Source organism: Chrysemys picta, chromosome 12, assembly GCF_011386835.1.
Source record: "Chrysemys picta bellii isolate R12L10 chromosome 12, ASM1138683v2, whole genome shotgun sequence".
Taxonomy (NCBI): Eukaryota; Metazoa; Chordata; order Testudines; family Emydidae; genus Chrysemys; species Chrysemys picta.
This window is the reverse complement of record NC_088802.1, coordinates 8,647,982-8,653,267: the sequence shown is the minus strand read 5'-3', so window position 1 is coordinate 8,653,267 and position 5,286 is coordinate 8,647,982.

Genomic DNA, 5,286 nt, shown 5'->3' with positions numbered 1-5,286 from the left:
CAGAGCACCCAACTGCCCTACCCTAGATACATTCCTATGGGGGTGGGACATCTGTGGGGAGGAGATCCCCCTGCCTCCCTGCTCTCTGTCTTTCATCCCTCATCTAGACACCATCATTCATCTCTTTCTCCATCTCTCTCTCCTCTAAGCCTCTCAATGCCCCGCCTCCCAGGCCCCCACTCCCTGGCTGCTCCTTGCTGGGGCGTTAGAGTTAACATCAATGGAGAGGGGTGGAGCCAGAGATGCAAGGGGTGGGGTCAATGGAAGGTACTCAAGATCGGGGCTGTGACCCATACCAGATAGCAGGGAGCCACTGCCCCTTTCCATGGTGCTGGGGAGTCCAGGCAGAGAGGAGTGGGATCCCAGTATGGAAAAGGTCAGGCCCCAATCGATTGTTTGCATATCCCAGTTATTTGGTGCTACGGGGGTTTTACAATTTCCCATCCTGACGGTTCTGGCCTCTGCACTTGTACGATGGTTTTATAGGGTTACCATATTTCAACAAGCAAAAAAGAGGACGGGAGGAGCCCCGTCCTAGCCCCGCCCCTGCCCCTCCCACTTCCCGCCCCCCCAGAACCCCCAACCCTCCCCCCGTTCCTTGTCCCCTGACTGCCCCCTCCTGGGACCCCTGCCCCTAACTGCCCCCCGGGATTCCACTCCCTATCTAAGCCTCCTTGCCTCTTGTCCCCTGACTGCCCCAACCCTTATCCACACCCCCACCCCCAGACAGACCCCTGGGACTCCCACGCCCCATCCAACCACTCCCCACCCCCTGACAGCCCCCCCCAGAACTCCCAACCCATCTAAACCCCTCTGCTCCCTGTCCCCTGACTGCTCCGATCCCTCTCCACACTCCTGCCCCCTGACAGCCCCCCCAGAACTCCCAACCCATCTAAACCCCTCTGCTCCCTGTCCCCTGACTGCTCCGATCCCTCTCCCCACTCCTGCCCCCTGACAGCTCCCCCCCAGAACTCCCAGCCCCCTACCCCCCGCTCCTTGTCCCCTGACTGCCCCCTCCTGGGACCCCTGCTCCTAACTGCCCTCCAGAACCCCACCCCCTACCTAAGACTCCCTGTTCCTTGTCCCCTAACTGCCCCCTCCTAAGACCCCCCCCAACTGCCCCCCAGGACCCTACCCCCTACCTGTACCCTGACTGCCCAAAACTTTCTCCACTCCCCTCCAAAAGCCCCCCCCCGTTTCTTGACTGCCCCCTCCAGAACCTCCCTGTCCCTTCTCCTGCCCCCCCTTACCCTGCTGCTCAGAACAGGGTGTTGGGCTCTGTGCCAGCTGGACACATGGCTGAGCTCCCCTGCACAACACAAAACCCAGTCCCTGGCCCTGCACAGGGCTGCCGGAGCGGGCTGCAGGAGGAGGAGCTGCCGGCCGGCTCAGAATGCAGGGGGGGGGGTGGGAGGAGGAAGCTGCTCCGGAGTCCAGCCCGGGACTTTCCTGCAGCCCTCCCAGCCGCTCGCTCTGCTCTGCCGGGGGAGGGGGAAATCCCGGACATTGTGAGTGCTTTACAAATTCCCCCCGGACGCTATTTTTAGCACACAAAAGGAGGACATGTCCGGGTAAATCCGGACGAATGGTAACCCTAGGTTTTAAGAGCGGCAGGGTGTCGGGCCTTTTAAAGAGAATGAAATAAACAAACCAGCGAACAGATGGATCTGCAACTCCCCCATGAAGAGCGCGAGATCTTGTTATTAACCTTAAGCACAAGCACCCATTGACTTCATTAAGCATGTGCTCACTTGTTTGCAGCATCATAACGGTTTGCTTAAAGCAATTACGGCAGGATCCTGAGAATGGGATCTGGCAAAAATCCTGGCAGAGTCTTCAAGAGTGGCTTTGAACAGGCACTTGACACATGATTTGAGTTAGAAGATGGTATCGCTGGATTTCTTCAGCACGGGGGTCGGGTGGCGTTCAGTGCCAAGGAGCACTTTTTTAGAGGCCTGGGATTTTGTGCATTTTTTAGGTTTTTCGCTAACTATTTTGGTCATGTTCAGGTATTTGGTATTTGAATAGATATCTGTATTATCGGATGAAGCCATGATTTACGGGCAAGCGTGCCATTAAAAAAAGAATTTCATGTCAGAAATCAGCTCTTTTTTTAAAAAAAACAAGTTGTCACGGATTCACAGGACTCGTGCTCTTTCTCGGCTGCGTACAGTCCCTGGGAGGAAGCCCCTACAGTGTGACAGTCCTTCTTGGGAGTCCACTCTCTCTTGGGCGTTAAGCCGTAAGCCCCTCCGCCTCCTGGAACCGCGTCTCTCTGAGCCTTCAGCACGCCTGTCTCTTGCCGTGCGCCCCCTCAGGGAGTCCACTTGCTCTGGACCCCTGGGGCCTCCACACCCAGAAGGAATAATGCAACCCCGATATCTAGCCTGCCGTGATTCTCAGCCAGCATAAAACAGGAGGGTTTATTGAGCACCTGAACACAGCATAGAAAACTCTCAAAGCCTCAGGCCTAACCTCCCTCAGCACAGTACATCTAGGTCTCTCCTGCATCCAGGTGGGCTCTGCCTGCTCTCTCCACAGCCCAGAAGCCTCCTCGTTTCAGCCCATCGTCCTATATCATCTCCCCCAACAGCTCCTCCCCTGTCCTTTGTCTTTGGTCCCAGATAACCAGCTCACCTGGGCCTCCTCTCTTCCATTGTTTGTTCCCCACTGGCTGGAAGCAGTGGGTCAAGCACCGGGGTCCTCTCTCCTCAGCCCTTTGTCCTCCCACTGGCCAGAAATGGCTGATTGCCAAGCTGGGGTGGGCCTCCTGGTCACCAGTTGCTAGGGTCTCCCATCTCCAGGCAGTTGTCCAGGGTCTCGACTGCTAGGCGAGGTCACACCTGATCCTCTGTAACAACAAACTCCCTCTCTCGCCACCTTGTTACACACACAGCACACAGGGAAACTGAGACCCACACAGTATTCATGCAAAACTCTTAAGAAAATCCCCCACTTTGTCACACATGTCATGTGGTATGTGTGTGTGTCCCTGATGCTCCATGCTGGAGGGCCTGAGACCGTGTGTGTGTGTGTGTGTGTGTGTGTGTGTCAACTCCAGTGTTATTATTGTTTATTAATTGTATTGTGGTGTCACCCCATCAGGCCAGGTTGCACAAACACATGATGGAAAGACGGCCCCTACCCCAAAGAGCTCGCAATCCAAGTCTACGATGCAACAGCCAGTCTGGGACAGGGAGTGCAAGATGATGGTGATCAGTCTGATATATGCAACTGTCACAACACAGAAGGCACCTGGCTGTTCCCATGGCTCTGTGGGGAGTTGAGGGGCAGGACGGCAGGGTGGAGGGATAGGAGCGTGAGCTGTGGTGCTGGGGGTTCTGTCTGTGGTCTGCAGACAGAAAGAACGGTTTCAGAGTAGCAGCCGTGTTAGTCTGTATCCACAAAAAGAAGAACAGGAGTACTTGTGGCACCTTAGAGACTAACAAATTTATTAGAGCATGAGCTTTCGTGGACTACAGCCCACTTCTTCGGATGCATATAGAATGGAACATATATTGAGGAGATATATATACACACATACAGAGAGCATAAACAGGTGGGAGTTGTCTTACCAACTCTGAGAGGCCAATTAATTAAGAGAAAAAAACTTTTGAAGTGATAATCAAGATAGCCCGGTACAGACAGTTTGATAAGAAGTGTGAGAGTACTTACAAGGGGAGATAGATTCAATGTTTGTAATGGCTCAGCCATTCCCAGTCCTTATTCAAACCGGAGTTGATTGTGTCTAGTTTGCATATCAATTCTAGCTCAGCAGTCTCTCGTTGGAGTCTGTTTTTGAAGTTTTTCTGTTGTAATATAGCCACCCGCAGGTCTGTCACTAAATGACCAGACAGGTTAAAGTGTTCTCCCACTGGTTTTTGAGTATTTTGATTCCTGATGTCAGATTTGTGTCCATTAATTCTTTTGCGTAGAGACTGTCCGGTTTGGCCAATGTACATGGCAGAGGGGCATTGCTGGCACATGATGGCATATATCACATTGGTAGATGTGCAGGTGAACGAGCCCCTGATGGTGTGGCTGATGTGATTAGGTCCTATGATGATGTCACTTGAATAAATATGTGGACAGAGTTGGCATCGGGGTTTGTTACAAGGATAGGTTCCTGGGTTAGTGGTTTTGTTCAGTGATGTGTGCTTGCTGGTGAGTATTTGCTTTAGGTTGGGGGGTTGTCTGTAAGCGAGGACAGGTCTGTCTCCCAAGATCTGTGAGAGTAAAGGATCATCTTTCAGGATAGGTTGTAGATCTCTGATGACAGAACTGCAGGTGGCTATATTACAACAGAAAAACTTCAAAAACAGACTCCAACGAGAGACTGCTGAGCTAGAATTGATATGCAAACTAGACACAATCAACTCCGGTTTGAATAAGGACTGGGAATGGCTAAGCCATTACAAACATTGATTCTATCTCCCCTTGTAAGTACTCTCACACTTCTTATCAAACTGTCTGTACCGGGCTATCTTGATTATCACTTCAGAAGTTTTTTTCTCTTAATTAATCGGCCTCTCAGAGTTGGTAAGACAACTCCCACCTGTTTATGCTCTCTGTATGTGTGTATATATATCTCCTCAATATATGTTCCATTCTATATGCATCCGAAGAAGTGGGCTGTAGTCCACGAAAGCTTATGCTCTAATAAATTTGTTAGTCTCTAAGGTGCCACAAGTACTCCTGTTCTTCTTTAGACAGAAAGAAGCAACTGTTAGGGCCGCATCCTGCAATTATTTTAAACCTCCTCCTTGGTGGGGGTTTGAGGCCATGTGTTTGTACAGCGCCTGGCACAGGCAGGGCATGCGTTATGAAAGGAAACCCATGAGGACACCACAATATATGAAGAATACATTAATTATTATAATGATGAGTGGGAGTCTTGTTCCCAGAGGGGGCCCCTCGTCAGGGAGGGAGGCAGCAGGGAGGGGGACCACACATGGATGGGAGTCAAGTCCCATGCCACCCACAGGGAGACCTGGGGGAAGGATGGAATCAGCTCTGCAGCAGCAGCCAATTGAGGCTCCTCCTCCCTCCAATGAAGTCCCGTCCATCACGAGTTAAGCTCCTCCCCTGTATGGGGCAAGCCCCTCCCTCCAATGTGGCCCCGCCCCCTGAGCGAGTTAAGCCCCTCCCATCAATATGTTCCCTCCCCTATTATGGGCAAGCTTCGCCCCTGCGTGGTTTAAGCCCCTCCTCCTAGCTGACGTCCTGTGAACACTTTCTCTAATGCGCATGCGTACAAGCCCGCACTTTCCTCCTTTCTTGCGCCAG